Source organism: Neoarius graeffei, chromosome 7 (assembly GCF_027579695.1).
Source record: "Neoarius graeffei isolate fNeoGra1 chromosome 7, fNeoGra1.pri, whole genome shotgun sequence".
Classification (NCBI taxonomy): Eukaryota; Metazoa; Chordata; class Actinopteri; order Siluriformes; family Ariidae; genus Neoarius; species Neoarius graeffei.
In genome coordinates this window covers 100,754,965-100,771,530 of record NC_083575.1, presented here as the reverse complement: position 1 = coordinate 100,771,530, position 16,566 = coordinate 100,754,965, and the positions used below count along the sequence as shown (strand labels likewise).

At 42.7% G+C, this 16,566-nt stretch overlaps 1 protein-coding gene across 10 annotated transcripts in view; it reads right to left on the bottom strand.

Moving 5' to 3' along the window:
- Nucleotides 1-16,566, bottom strand: part of LOC132889818 (zinc finger protein ZFP2-like) — a 101,776-nt gene that overhangs the window by 80,793 nt on the left and 4,417 nt on the right. For 2 of the 10 annotated variants that reach the window (XM_060926679.1, XM_060926674.1), the window contains exons 1-2: nt 10,288-10,319; nt 448-863 (exon numbers count right to left, since the gene is read on the bottom strand). The exons of 4 other annotated variants lie outside the window; for them this stretch is intronic. The gene's annotated coding sequence lies outside the window, so the exon portion shown is untranslated. Of the gene's footprint in view, nt 1-447; nt 864-8,833; nt 8,959-10,287; nt 10,320-14,127; nt 14,246-16,566 lie in introns of those variants that run through there. 4 more of the 10 variants (XM_060926675.1, XM_060926673.1, XM_060926676.1 and 1 more) reach the window with 4 other exon arrangements.

Here is a 16,566-nt window from a genome sequence, read left to right as displayed (position 1 = left end):
CCTGCCAAATGACAAATTAAGTCGCCTCGGGCGACTGGACCACCGCGAATATATATCTATATGCATGTGTGTGTGTGTATACACACCCACACACCCACACACACACACACCTGTGAGTGTTTAGTCTATGTCTATTTTCTTATTGAGTGTTTATACTGTTTATATTGTTTATTTCAGTTATTCTATTTTTATTTATTGCATTGCCTGTTTGCACCATGGGTCAGAGAGGACTGAAACAGCACAGATGAAATATGTCGAGCATGTATAGCATATTTGACAAAATTGACTTGACTTGAATGCCCGATTTGCCTGACCAAGACATTCAGGCAGAAATATTTTAGCAAGTTAGGCTTGTTTGGTCACACCTATCGTCGGCTTCTTTAAGCACAAATGATTTTCGAGCGAGTATGTTACACAAAAACAAAATGTATTAACCAGCATCCTCACCTCCCCTGTAATCACCGTTTTGTTTTTTTCTTCCCGATTAGATTAGTAATGGCGATTCCGATCGGCTCGCTTCAGGCATGCATGCACATTTGTGCATTTCATCACCAAGAGTGGTCTGAAGCCAAGTGAAGATGTCCAGCATCTGTTGCCCTTGTTTGAAGAAATCTACAGCTAAAAAAGCTCTACTACTGGGTTACTTGGATAGTCTTAGAAAGAAGCACAGAATAGATATACATGGAAATTAGGAGTTTATTAGCAGTTATGATCCGTACAAAATTCCTCAAAACGACTGGCGTGACGGTGCAGATTTGCAGCCTAGTGTTAGCTACATGAACTCCTACCTGAACTGTGGGCTAGATCTTATTCCTGCCCCTCCATGTCTCATCAACCCCAAGGACATGTAGTGACACCGCTATCTGCATGATCATTTATACATGGATGCTTATTATTAAAACAACATCTGAAGTGTTGTTTGTAAAATAAAATGTCTTGCTCTAGACCTTCAAACAACGTAAGAATTTATTTTAATTTTATCCAATAGTGGATGGTACAAGAATTACAAATGCTAACAGAATCAGCACATTCCAGTTGTAGCTATAGACATATAGTAACTATAAAATCAAACCTGTAATAATAAAAGCTAGTGGTAAATACATTCAATAAATGGAAAGAAATGCTTTTGTCTCAAATAGCAAACTACACCTCTACAGTAAATGTATATCATTTACATCGTGAATTATCCCATACATAAATCCATCTTACCCCATTTATCATTTGACAATTGGCCCATCATGCATGTGAAGATGAGGACAGGTTGTTTAATTTCCGCCTAAATGCAATGGCAAACTGAATGATAAGACAGTACTGCAGTACAGACTCCTGTTTTATAATTCATCTTTGCAATACAACGAGTCATTGTTATAGGCAAAACAAAAGGTGTGTTTTGTGTCCTAAACTCTCTATAAAAAGACTGATTACGTACTAGTACCGTACAGAAGTCTTACATATATGATACTGATTTATGTTTTATATTTTTCAGGGCTGGTCTTACTCTTCTGTTGCAAAAATTATTTTTTAAATAATTATTTTTTTTAAAAAACAATTTTTTTAAAAAAATAACTTAATTATACCCCTAGAAAACACATCAGTACTGCCTTGAGCCATGCACTTGAAAACTTGCCGATATACCACAAAATTTTAAGGCAAAAGGAAATTGGGGGGGGCAAAAAAATTTGAGGCCATTTAAGGTATCAAAAGTTAACGATGAGGCCTGTTCCTCCATGTATAGCTTGGCCACGATAGGGGACACTGGTGAGCCTATGGCACATTCATGCTTCTGTCTGGAGAAACATTCATTGAACTGGAAATAGGTGGTGGTCAGGCAGAGGTCAAGCAGGGTATAAACATGGCCTGTGGTGAGATTCGTTCTGTCCAGTATGGTGCTATCTTGAAATCATTTCCTAACCGATTCGACTGCTTCTATGCTGGGAATCCAGGTGAAAAGAGAAAAGCAATATCGTAGGAAACCATTGTTTCATTGGAGTCTAGCTTTAGGTCAGCAACTCTGGTGGCAAAATCCTGGGAGTTACTGATGCGATATGGCGTGTTTCTGACAAGGGGAGCCAGGATAATGGCTAGGTGTTTGGCAATGTTATAGGTGACGGAGTTTATGCTGATGATGATGGGTCTGAGAGGAGCTCCTTCTTTGTAAATCTTGGGGAGACCATAAATGAGAGGAATGGCTTCGCTGGGGTACAGTCTGTATTACAGAGATCTGTACCCTAACCCTACTAACACTGTTCACACCCGGCCTCCAGTGACCTTAAAGGATATACGCAAAACCTTTATTTTTAAATACATTTCAGAGTGGATGGTATCTCCATCCTTGACTCTTGTATGCTGCATAAACAGGAATAAAATAAATATATATTATATATACACACACACAACCCCGATTCCAAAAAAGTTGGGACAAAGTACAAATTGTAAATAAAAATGGAATGCAATGATGTGGAAGTTTCAAAATTCCATATTTTATTCAGAGTAGAACATAGATGACATAAATGTTTAAACTGAGAAAATGTATCATTTAAAGAGAAAAATTAGGCGATTTTAAATTTCAGGACAACAACACATCTCAAAAAAGTTGGGACAAGGCCATGTTTCCCACTGTGAGACATCCCCTTTTCTCTTTACAACAGTCTGTAAACGTCTGGGGACTGAGGAGACAAGTTGCTCAAGTTTAGGGATAGGAATGTTAACCCATTCTTGTCTAATGTAGGATTCTAGTTGCTCAACTGTCTTAGGTCTTTTTTGTCGAATCTTCCGTTTTATGATGCGCCAAATGTTTTCTATGGGTGAAAGATCTGGACTGCAGGCTGGCCAGTTCAGTACCCGGACCCTTCTTCTACGCAGCCATGATGCTGTAATTGATGCAGTATGTGGTTTGGCATTGTCATGTTGGAAAATGCAAGGTCTTCCCTGAAAGAGACGTCATCTGGATGGGAGCATATGTTGCTCTAGAACCTGGATATACCTTTCAGCATTGATGGTGTCTTTCCAGATGTGTAAGCTGCCCATGCCACACGCACTAATGCAACCCCATATCATCAGAGATGCAGGCTTCTGAACTGAGCGCTGATAACAACTTGGGTCGTCCTTCTCCTCTTTAGTCCGAATGACACGGCGTCCCTGATTTCCATAAAGAACTTCAAATTTTGATTCATCTGACCACAGAACAGTTTTCCACTTTGCCACAGTCCATTTTAAATGAGCCTTGGCCCAGAGAAGATGTCTGCGCTTCTGGATCATGTTTAGATACGGCTTCTTCTTTGAACTATAGCGTTTTAGCTGGCAACCGCGGATGGCACGGTGAATTTTGTTCACAGATAATGTTCTCTGGAAATATTCCTGAGCCCATTTTGTGATTTCCAATACAGAAGCATGCCTGTATATGATGCAGTGCCATCTAAGGGCCCGAAGATCATGGGCACCCAGTATGGTTTTCCGGCCTTGACCCTTACGCACAGAGATTCTTCCAGATTCTCTGAATCTTTTGATGATATTATGCACTGTAGATGATATGTTCAAACTCTTTGCAATTTTACACTGTCAAACTCCTTTCTGATATTGCTCCACTATTTGTCGGCGCAGAATTAGGGGGATTGGTGATCCTCTTCCCATCTTTACTTCTGAGAGCCGCTGCCACTCCAAGATGCTCTTTTTATACTCAGTCATGTTAATTACCTAGTGCCAATTGACCTAATGAGTTTCAATTTGGTCCTCCAGCTGTTCCTTTTTTGTACCTTTAACTTTTCCAGCCTCTTATTGCCTCTGTCCCAACTTTGAGATGTGTTGCTGTCATGAAATTTCAAATGAGCCAATATTTGGCATGAAATTTCAAAATGTCTCACTTTCAACATTTGATATGTTGTCTATGTTCTATTGTGAATACTAGGGCTGTAACAATATGTGTATCGAAATCGAAATTGCGATACGCAGAGCCACGATCCGTGTCGCGATACAAGAAGGCAGAATCGCGGTACACCCTTTCAAACTTCTCAGCCCAAAAACAGAGGCGCTTCCAAACTTCAATTTATGAATACTTTACTTTTTATTTAAATTACACTTTAAACTTATTTAAATTACTTTTATTTTTTATATCTATTAGTAAGTCGTTTTTTCGCCAACCTGCGACAATCTTCTGCGAGTTACGCAACGTCCACACTCGCCACTGGCAGCCATATGGCATCCTTGGCCATCAGAGCATTCATTTCTTTTAAGCGTTCGCCATTTTGGTTGCGATGCGGGAAGCGAATCTGTAAACAAGCAGCTCATTGGCTGGCTAGGTGTGCCACAAGCCAAATCACAATCACTTGACCAGAAAGGCATGCAGTGTTGCCAGATTGGGAGGTTTTAGGTGCTTTTTGGCTGGTTTTGAACATATTTTGGGGTGGAAAACGTTAGCAGTATCTGGCAACACTGAAGGCATGTCTGCTTGGGCAGAAGCCTTCTGCGGCAGTTACATTTTGACACGCGAGCAATGTTTCACTATAAAAATTCTGTAATTTCCATCTGTTTTCCATGATCACAGAAAATCATTGGCCCTTTGAGAGTGAGACAGTGAGAGAGCCACCCCTATACCCCCCCCCCAAAAAAAGAAAAAAAATCTTAATGGATTTACACGATTTGGAAAAATGACTTTCAGAACCGAAAAAAACAGAGCTTCCGGCTCAACAGTATCATTTTGAGAAATAAAACAATCTTTGGATATACATTTGTTCATTTTTGTATACATATTACTCATTCTCTGCAGTGGTCTGAATTATTTGTTATTAAATAGTTAATGTAAGTAAATGTTAAATAAGTCAAATTTACTACTTTAAAAAAACATTTAAAAAAAAATCGTGGGTGTATCGAATCGTGGGTCAAAAATCGCGATACGAATTGAATCGTGAGTTGGGTGTATCGTTACAGCCCTAGTGAATACAATATCAGTTTTTGAGATTTGTAAATTATTGCATTCCATTTTTATTTACAATTTGTACTTTGTCCCAACTTTTTTGGAATCAGGGTTGTATTTATTTAATTTTTTTGAGTGTTAAAATTGAATTCAAAGTTGGCATTCGAGTTGCCCCGCTGTGGCATTTGAGTCGCCCCGCTGAGGCAGCCAGCTCTGAATGCGTGATGTCACAGCGGTAACCGGTTTTAAGGCCGAGGCCTTTGACAACTGTAGACCAAAATCTCGTGTCATCTTCTTCCGCTTATCCGGGGCCGGGTCACGGAGGCAGTAGTCTGAGCATGGAAACCCAAACTTCCCTTTCCCCAGACACCTTGGCCAGCTCCTCGGGAAGAACACCGAGGCGTTCCCAGGCCAGCCGAGAGACATAGTCCCTCCAGCATGTCCTGGGTCTTCCCCAGGGCCTCCTCCCGGGGGGACATGCCTGGAACACCTCCCCAGGGAAGCATGCAAAAGAGATGCCCAAGCCACCTCAGCTGATTCCTCTCGATGTGGAGGAGCAGCGGCTCTACTCCGAGCTCCTCCCGAGTGACTGTGCTTCTCACCTTAAGGGAGCGCCCAGCCACCCTGCAAAGGAAACTCATTTCGGCCGCTTGTATCTGCGATCTTGTTCTTTTGGTCATTACCCAAAGCTCATGACCATAGGTGAGAGTCGGAACGTAGATCGACCGGTAAATCGAGAGCTTCGCCTTTTGGCTCAGCTCCTTCTTCACCACGACGGACCGGTAAAGCAACCGCATCACTGCGGAGGCCACACCGATCCACCTGTCGATCTCACACTCTATCCTTCCTTCACTGGTGAACAAGATCCCGAGACACTTAAACGCCTCCACTTGAGGCAGGACTTCTCCACCAATCTGGAGAGGGCGAGCCACCCTTTTCCAGTCGAGAACCATGGACTCGGACTTGGAGGTGCTGATTCTCATCCCAGCCGCTTCACACTCGACTGCAAACCACCCCAGTGCATGCTGAAGGTCCTGGTTTGCAGAAGCCAACAGGACATCATCTGCAAAAAGCAGAGATGAAATCCTGTGGGTCCCAAACAGGATTCCTTCCGGCCCCTGGCTGCGCCTAGAAATTCTGCCCATAAAAATTATGAACAGAACCGGTGACTAAGGGCAGCCCTACCGGAGTCCAACATGCACTGGGAACAGGTCTGACTTACTGCCGGCAATGCGAACCAGACTCTTGCTCCATTCGTACAGGGACCAGACAGCCCTTAACAAAGAGCCCCGAACTCCTGAAGCACCTCCCACAGAATACCACGAGGGACACGGTTGAATGCCTTCTCTCCAGATCCACAAAGCACATGTGGACTGGTTGGGCAAGCTCCCATGAACCCTCGAGCACCCTATGAAGGGTATAGAGCTGGTCCAGCGTTCCGTGACAAAGGACGAAAACTGCATTGTTTCTCCTGGATCTGAGATTTGACTATTGGCCGAATTCTCCTCTCCAGTACCCTGGAGTAAACCTTCCCTGGGAGGCTGAGAAGTGTGATTCCCCTATAATTGGAGCACACTCCCCGGTCCCCTTTCTTAAAAAGAGGGACCACCACCCCCAGTCTGCCACTCCAGAGGCACCGTCCCCGACCACCACACGATGTTGCAGAGACGTGTCAGCCAAGACAGCCCCACAACATCCAGAGACTTGAGATACTCGGGGCGGATCTCATCCACCCCCGGTGCCTTGCCACCGAGGAGCTTGCTAACCACCTCAGTGACTTCAGCTTGGGTAATGGACGAGTCCACCCGCGTCATCGGCCTCTGCTTCCTCAATGGAAGACGTGACTGTGGGATTGAGGAGATCCTCAAAGTATTCCTTCCACCGCCCGACAATGTCCCCAGTTGAGGTCAACAGCTCCCCACCTGCACTGTAAACAGTGTTGGCAGAGTACTGCTTCCCCCTCCTGAGGCACCGGATGGTTTGCCAGAATTTCTTCGAGGCCCACCGATAGTCCTCCTCCATGGCTTCACCGAACTCCTCCCCGTTCCGAGTTTTTGCCTCCACAACTGCCCGAGCTGCGGCAGGCCTGGTCTGCCGATACCCGTCAGCTGCCTCAGGAGTCCCGGAGGCCAACATGGCCCGATAGGACGACTCCTTCAGCTTGATGGCATCCCTTACTTCCGATGTCCACCACCGGGTTCAGGGATTGCTGCCACGACAGGCACCAGAGACCTTGTGGCCACAGCGCCGAACATCCGCGTCTACAATGGAGGCAGAGAACATGGTCCATTCAGACTCAAATGTCCGCCGCCTCCCTCGGAAGCTGGGAGAAGCTCTCCCGGAGTTGGGAGTTAAAGACTTCCCCGACAGAGTGCTCGGCCAGACGTTCCCAGCAGACCCTCACCATACGTTTGGGCCTGCCAGGTCTGTCCAGCTTCCTCCTCCGCCTGTGGATCCAACTCACCACCAGGTGGTGATCAGTTGACAGCTCAGCCCCTCTCTTCACCCGAGTGTCCAAGACATAGGGCCGGAGATCCAATGAAACGACAAAGTCAATCATCGACCTCCGACCCAAGGTGTCCTGGTGCCACGTGCACTTATGGACACCCCTATGCTCGAACATGGTGTTCGTTATGAACAAACTGTGACTAGCACAGAAGTCCAATAACAAAACACCACTAGGGTTCAGATCGGGGAGGCCGTTCCTCCCAATCACGGCTCTCCAGGTGTCACTGTCGTCACCCACGTGAGCGTTGAAGTCCCCCAGTAGAACAATGGAGTCCCCAGTCTGAGCACCTCTCAGTATCTCTCCCAGGGACTCCAAGAAGGCCGGATACTCTATACTGCTATTTGGCCCGTAGGCACAAACAACAGCAAGAGCCCTCTCCCCGACCCGAAGGCGCAGAGAGGCGACCCTCTCGTTCACTGGGGTAAACTCCAACACATGGCGGCTGAGCTGGGGAGCTATAAGCAAGCCCACACCAGCCCGCCACCGCTCACCATGGGCAACTCCAGAGAAGTGGAGAGTCCAGCCCCTCTCGAGGAGCTGGGTTCCGGAGCCCAAGCTGTGCGTGGAGGTGAGCCCGACTATCTCTCGCCAGTACCTCTCAACCTCCCGCACAAGCTCAGGCTCTTTCCCCCCCCAGCGAAGTGACATTCCATGTCCCAACAGCTAGCCGCTGTGTTCGGGGATCAGGTCGTCGAGGCCCCTGCCTTTGACTGCCGCCCAATCCACACTGCACCAGCCCCCTATGGCTACCTCTGTTGGTGGTGAACCCACAGGAGATCGGGTCCACATCACCGCTTAGGGCTGAGCCCGGCCGGGCCCTGTGGGCAAAGGCCCAGCCACCAAGCGCTCGCATACGAGCCCCAACCCCGAGCCTGGCTCCAGGGTGGGGCCCCAGCTGCACCATACCGGGCGACGTCACAGTCCTTGATAGATTGTTATCCATAAGGGGTTTTGGTGAACTGCTCTTGGTCTGGCCTGTCACCTAGGACCTGTCTGCCTTGGGAGACTCTAACAGGGACGTAATGCCCCGACAACATGGCTCCTAGGATCATTCAAGCACACAAACCCCTCCACCACAATAAGGTGGCAGTTCTAAGAGGGGTAGGCCAAAGTCATATCAATAAAAATTTATGGTGAAAATAAGAAATACCATTACTGACTTGCTCAACTAAGACTGATTTGACTTCATTGATTGTGGGTTGACTCTCATTAAAAAAAACAGGATGTGTGTTATAACTTGTGAAACATGCATGCATGTATTTTCACTGATAAAATGTAAAAGACTAATTAAATACTCAGATGAACTGAGAATCACATTCTGAAGCAAATTATATAATTTTATACCAGTAACTTAAACACAATACAAGTTACGTGTTAATCGAAATGCAGGTAAACAAATGAGAGTCGCAGCTTACCCGTTTGTGATCTCGCTTCTTGAAGGCTGATCTTGTGGCCAATTGTTCTGAAACAATCTGACTTTCAGTTGTTTGTTCAGTTCTACGTTCATTCCCTTCTTCCACGTCAGGGCAAGATATTGCTGCTGAGGCAAGCATATCCAGCAGAGAAATCAGACAGCTGGTCCACTCATTCTCCATTTTCTCCACACTGAGTACTCTACCATTACTGCTCGGCTCAGGCAATTACTAAAACCCGGGACAGGACGTCACCGGTTTTAGCACACAACCGCAGGGAGGTCACTGCCCGAGCAATAATATGTCCCGTTCCATCCCGGGTTTTCGCAACAACCCTCAGCTCACACTCCGGGAGAACTGGTGCAACTGAACTTACTTTCGTCCTTTTCTTATAGTTTTATTTTCCTTTAACTGTTGGTACTGCACCCTCTTTCAATACAGGCTTATAGCCAACACTCCTCAACAGATCATAGGTCTCTTACGATTCTTCAGTAAAATGTGCAGAGCAGAGGAGAGGAGAGACAACTTCGTAGGTGCCCAATGTGCCCGTGAACTACTCACAAAACGCGTCCAAATCTTTGCAGTTTGAACATTCTTGGGCCATGAATGCAACGCAAGTCCACCTTCTGTCATGTTGCTGCATCCGCCAGCAAAACACATCAACACATCTTCCTGCTGTGACATCACGGACGACAAGGTCATTCACTCAGACCGCTACCTATATGAATCATTTTAAATTGTAAAAATTACTATATTAGATTTACTATTAACGCTTAAAACTATTCCTGTGCCATTCTTGAGGACTCAAGGCATTTATAAACAAAAAGTGAGGCTATGGTTCTGCGTATATGCTTTAATACCCACAGAGTGTCAACAACCCATGTGACCTCAACAACTCTCTTTAGGGTTGCTTTTGATCCACTAGAGGATAAATACCTGGAACTCCCCACTAGTCAGACAGAACTGAGGAAGCCTTTCGGATGAGAGGTCTTCCAGGATTTCAAGCAAGTCCAGTTGCCTTCTTTAGCACCTATGGTTTACGATGACCTGGATGACTGAGAACCTTCACAGAAATAGGCTCTCGTTTCTATGTTTTGGTTTCTGACCTTGTCCGGCCCAGTTTAGTCTGTTTGTGCCTCGCTTGACCCTGTTGCCTGTTTATTGTTATTGATTCAGCCTGCCGTTTTGGACTATATACCTGTTTGTTTCTCTTATAATAAAGACACTCTTCCTGCATATACATCTGTCTCCAATCAACATGTGCTTACTGATGGTGGTTAACAAAGTTTATCAAAAAGCAGGTATAGTTATGATAATCATTATGCTTTAATGATCTATAATTTTTCAATAAAACTCAAACTTTAACTGCAACAAAGAGAAACGATCCAATGTCTCATTATGGTGCATATAGTGTTATAACCCATTACCTCACCTGCAGTTTAAAGAGTTAGACTCACCCAAATTCAAAGCTTCTGGAGGAAATAAAGTTAAATCTTGATTCATCCAGTAAAACGTGAAGTATAAATTAAAGAAATTAAACTGAAAGAAAACAAGTTGGACATGATCAGGGGGACAGAATCACACTGTGAATGAAAACAAACTGTAAGTGAATTCAGCACTATCATAAAATTCAGAGATGCACCGATTGACCGGCTGCCGATAGGAATCGGCTGATTTTCACGTGATTGGCCATGACCGGCAAACGGCCGGTCAAAATTAAAATATGCCGATTTTCTGCCGATCAAAACTTGTGTATCACATAGAGATGAAAGTGGTAATCAGCGCTCGAAACTAACGGTGTCCCGATGTCCCGGGGACCATAAAAAATGTCATCGGGACACAAAATTATCATATCTGGGACAATCCCGGGACAATGGAAAAAAATAGATCTAGAAAAAAAGTTCTACATTAAAGGTGCAGTACAAGATTTTGGAATAACGGTTCCCGCAAGCCATATTTTGAAAAGAAACACTCCCACCCCCCGCGTCTCCACCCCCCTCCCCCTTATAAAGCCTGAGAAAGTCAGGCTTTATAATGGGTGTCTATTGCGTTACACACTAGTGGAGCTCGTTAAGTTAGAGTGTAGAGAGCTTGGAAAAATAGCTCAAACTTTCTCATTTAAACTGTGTTTTCAGCCCCAATTTTCACTCCACACACACAATTTTCTCAAAAGTAGTAGCCACACTTGTCCTGATTCACACAATGTGTCTACCTGAGCGATAGGATTTACTGTTTTTGAATGAGAAGCCTGAAAGTAACGAGAGCACAGCCGCGCAGCCCCATAGACTCCCATTATAAACGTGGCAGAAAAGTCACTCGTTTTTAACTCGCTCTAGTGACCTCATTTTTTACACTACAGACAAAAAAAATTACATCCGTGTGTTCAGGAGAGCCTTGTGGCGCTCACTGTGAAAGAATTTTGTGAATATCTCCTTCCGTTTTCGTGTAAATCCCCGTTGTTTGGAAGGAGCGCACTGAGAGAATCCTGCGCTCTGTGTGACACTCTGCTCGCTCTCACACACACACACAAGGGCCGGGCTGCTCGCGGGCTTCAGTCTGATTGACGTGTCAGTATCCAATCATTTTGAGGTGGTACCTCGATATGATTGGATGGCGTTTTTCCTTTATTTTACACTGTAGACTGGATTAAAATATTTCGTTTTTTGGGTCAAACCTTCTATTGTACTGCTTGCAACATGGGTGTGCATTTCATCCATTGATGGTATGGCTGATGGCTTTCAAAACATCTCTGAATGGGGCAACAGGTATATTACATAAAAATGGATAACGGTAATGGTGAAAATGATAAGTTGGCCTTATATATGCCAACAGATATTCAAGGTATAAGTAGATGAAACAAACATAAAAGGGGTCTTATTTTCAACTAAAGTGTACTGCAGATGTAGTGAGTTGAAACATTTTCTGAATGAGCTAGTTGGCCCCTTTTAAATAAACGGGTATCTATTCATACAGTGAGATCGCCAAAGTTTAATAAACTGAAAATGCAATAACTGTAATTTTGAAGTAGATGATGTATTGGACATGTGTCACTTGTGTTTTGTGACTTATTGTAAAAATGATATAAAGGGTTCAAAATCGCATAGTTACAAATATAATAGTAACTTCATATGATAATATTAACCACTGGTTATTTCAGAGAGGAAAAAAATGGGGACACTATTGCTTCCATTCGGGACAATACAACACAGAATTCGGGACCACTGGGGGACACAAAGAAAAAAAGTTAATTTCGAGCCCTGGTGGTAATACTCGTAATTCGCAACTAAAAAGACTGCAGCTACACTGGCAGCTTGAACATGCTTTCTAGTGCGATTGTGTTGCGCTTGCGCAGAACAGTGTCAGTCCTGCGCGCCTAACGAGCTCCGGCGCGCGTGCGCCATTAACAAAGAACACCTGTCTTTAAGTTTCACCTATTTATTTTTATTTGTTAATTGTATATCCTTATATGGCAAGTGTATCACCTGTTTTCATTGAAAAAGACCATACAAATACACATTTGTCAAATATGATATAATGGCATATGGCAGTATGACTGAAAATTATTTTTGTATGTTTTGTTACTGAATGTGGGAAGAAGAAAAGGGCTGTTCCATAAGGGTTAAGTTTTCAGACCTAAATATGAAAGAGTGTTCCAAAGCAATATATCCAAATATAGTGATTTTTTTTTGTGCCAGGTATTGGATGTGAAAAGAAGAAAATGTTTGTGGTTGTGTGAATTTCCCATTACAGGAATTAATACGTTAGCCCATTACCAAACATCTAGTTAGATTTGTACAAAGAGAGAGAGAAAAAAAAAATGTCTTTTTGTTTGTTTTACAACTTTGGTTGCACTTGATTCCATTGGAAATTACTCTACAAATACACATTTGACAAAGATGATAGAATGACTATGGTATAAGTATGACTGGAAATTATTTTTGTATTTTGATACTGAATGAAGAAATGGGTTGTTCCATAAGGCATACGTTTTCAGATCTAAATAGGCTTATGAAAGTGTGTTCCATAGCAGTAGGCAAATAATATATGAGGGGGAAGTTGCTTTTGTGCCAGATATTGGATGGGAAAAGAAAAAATGTTTGTGTGAATTTCCTATTTCAGGAATTAATATGTTAATACCAAACATGAAGAAAGATTTTACAAAGAACAATGTCTTTTTGTTTTCAACCTTTGAGGTGTTGAAAATTTATTACTGAAAATCTGGCAGAATGTTCCATTAAAGAAAAGATAAAAAGAAAAAATAGTCTGTGTGTGTGCTGTGAAGTGGTTTGAAAAAATAAAATCAGAATCGGCCAAAATCGGTATCGGCAGGTCACACTCCATGGAAAATCGTAAATCGGAATCTGCCCAAAAAATTGCAATCGGTGCATCTCTAATAAAATTCCTGCAAAATATTTTACAACATTTATGATGGTTAATGTGTATTATATAAAAGAAAAATACAATGAATGCCAAAATTAAATGAAAATTCACCTCAGATGTTGATTTAATTGAGGTATTTGATCATTTCATCAATTTTGATGAATTCAAAGTCTAATAATCTATAATCTAATAATAAATTGGATATTAAAACATGGTTATTTTTACATATGCACATGCTGTACTTGGTTTCCCTGGAATTTCACAAACAATAACGCAGCCAGATCAAGGTGATTGAACTAGTTTTGTTGGAACTTGATGTAATGCTTGAATAATTACTATAAAAATGGCGATGGTCAACAAATATTCTACTCGTCCCATCTGACAGGCAGATGCGGATTTGACTTGTCTGGACCAAACATTTGGTCAGCCCAGACAATTGGACTACCGCTAATGTCGAGCCCTGAGTCTAAATATACACTTCGGGACTGCAGCTCTGCCGTGCCAAGGCAAAAGGCAGTAACTGCAAAATGTGCAAACTGAGAAAAATGGACTTTTGTCTTTAAGGGTTCTGTTTTAAAGATATTATTTCCAAAGAAATGTATCCCCAAGTGTAATATCTATTTGTAAAGTTTTGACTGGCAGGTGGTCATGTTGATAGGTGGTCTGGGTCAAATTTGAAAGCAGTTCAATTTGACCAAAAATGCAGTTACTGCCTTTTGCCTTTGCACGGCAGATTTTCTTGAAGATATCAACTGTTTATTGATGAAGACTTGAGTACAAAACTGTTTTGCAGACAGTTTTGTATTCAGGTCTCCATCAATAAACAGTTGATATTTTCAACAAAATAGACTTCATGTTAAAACTATAATGAATTTCTTGGTTACACAATTGCATTTTTGACCATACAGGACACTTACAGACGTGAGTTATTTATAATCATGTGATTTGTCATCACTTAGATGAGGATGGGTTCCATTTTGAGCTTTCTTCATCGTGTCATCTCAGGGAGTTTTTCCTTGCCATCGTCACCTCAGGCTTGCTCATTAGGGATACATTCATTAATTCATATATTTAAAAATCTGTAAAGCTATATTGCCACACTCAGTTGTTAAAAGCATTATACAAATTAACTGACTTGATTCGACAAAGAACTATACCAAAAACACAAACTCCTTGGCAGAGGTAATAACAATGCTGTCCAAACTTTCCTACTCCATATGAACTAAAGGTGATGATACATGGGGCAACTTTTTGGGCAATGTTGCCGAGCAATGTTGCTGGCAACGGGCAACTAGGTGAGACACAGGGCAACTTTTCAGGGCAACTAACAATGGGCAACAACAGTTAGCAATGGCAGTTTACAGTTAGCTAAAAAAAAAAAAATCGATGTCTTAATTTTTGCTGTGACCATTTAATCAAGCTGTCTGTTGTTTTTTTAGAGCTTTGGTGAGGTAAATTCCTCCATATAGAATATTAAAATAACTTACTGGCGTAAAAACAGATGAGGAGTCTCTCCATCTCTTCACTCCACTGACACTGAGCGGCCGCCATATTTGTTTGAAATTTCTGATCCGAACCTCACCGGAGGTCACATGACTCGATACTCGCGTTCTGATTGGCTTATCTCAAAAAGTTGCCAGAGATTATCAAAACCATTCAGAAAGAAACAATGTTGCCCAATCTCAATAGAAAAGAGTCAAAACGCAATTGCCCAGCAACATTGCCCAAAAAGTTGCCCCGTGTATCATCACCATAAGCTAATGCATGATCAGTTACAACATGATTAGGATGACCCTCAGTGGACAATCTACACGTCTTAGAAGTGCAACTTATTTCATAAACAGAAGACAGCATGGTGGATAAAGAATAGGAGCAAGCAGACCAACATCCTAGCTGTGTCCGAAATCACTCATTCACTACTCCCTACTTATGGTGATGATACACGGGGCAACTTTTTGGGCAATGTTGCCGAGCAATGTTGCTGGCAACGGGCAACTAGGTGAGACACAGGGCAACTTTTCAGGGCAACAACAGTTAGCAACGGCAGTTTACAGTTAGCTAAAAAAAAAAAATCGATGTCTTAATTTTTGCTGTGACCATTTAATCAAGCTGTCTGTTGTTTTTTAGAGCTTTGGTGAGGTAAATTCCTCCATATAGAATATTAAAATAACAACTTACCGGCGTAAAAACAGATGAGGAGTCTCTCCATCTCTTCACTCGACACTGAGCGGCCGCCATATTTGTTTGAAATTTCTGATCCGAACCTCACCGGAGGTCACATGACTCGATACTCGCGTTCTGATTGGCTTATCTCAAAAAGTTGCCAGAGATTATCAAAACCATTCAGAAAGAAGCAATGTTGCCCAATCTCAATAGAAAAGAGTCAAAACGCAATTGCCCAGCAACATTGCTCGGCAACATTGCCCAAAAAGTTGCCCCGTGTATCATCACCATTACTATCTAGGGAATTCTATATAGAGGACTGTATAGTGAGCTCATTGGTAAAATGAAAAAACGCTTTCAGACACTACTCCGCCACGCCGTTATTTACGTCATTATTGTCACACAATTCAAACATGCCAGGTTAGTCAGCTGATGGGTTTTTTTAAATAAAAACACATGCATGTATTTTTGTGATAGATCCATATTATACTGAGTGTATTTCCCACATTAATAAATACAAAATATTTTGTGTCCTCTGCATCTTTCAATTCTTTCAGCCTTTTATTAATTCACATTTGAGGCTTCTAATTAATTTGAGAAGAGATGCAGAGTAGGGATGTTAACCGATGACCGTTTGACCGATGGTTGACCGAATCAGCATCAACCGGTTAATTTTTTTTTTTGGTTGTCGGTTAAAAAAAAAAAAATCAATCATTTTGAAGCTGCCGATTTTGGAGCGGAGAACCTGGAATTCTGTGTTGTAAACGCTTGGGGCATGCCATGCGGTGTAAGGACGACAGCTGACAAATCAGAAACACCCATTCAGTCATGTCCCACCCTCCCACCCCAGTTGAAGACAGCTGACAAATCAGAAACACCCATTCAGTCATGTCCTGCCCTACTCGGCGAAAGAAAAGTGTAGACACAGGCTTTTTAGCATACAAATTACTATTCTGGTTTTTTTTTTATTATTATTATTAGAAGGTAGCCTGGCAAGCCAGACTAAATGTGAATATTTAGTCTGGCCTCGATCCGTAGACATTTCCGAAGGGGGTAGGAGGAACAAACCGCTGTCTTTCAAACTGTCTCTGTGCGTATAGGCCAACGCTCTGACCAATCAGCGCAACAGTGACTGTGACGTAGTCAGAGTGACAGAAAGCAGTGGGGGAGGCCTTGAAATAAATAATTTTTCA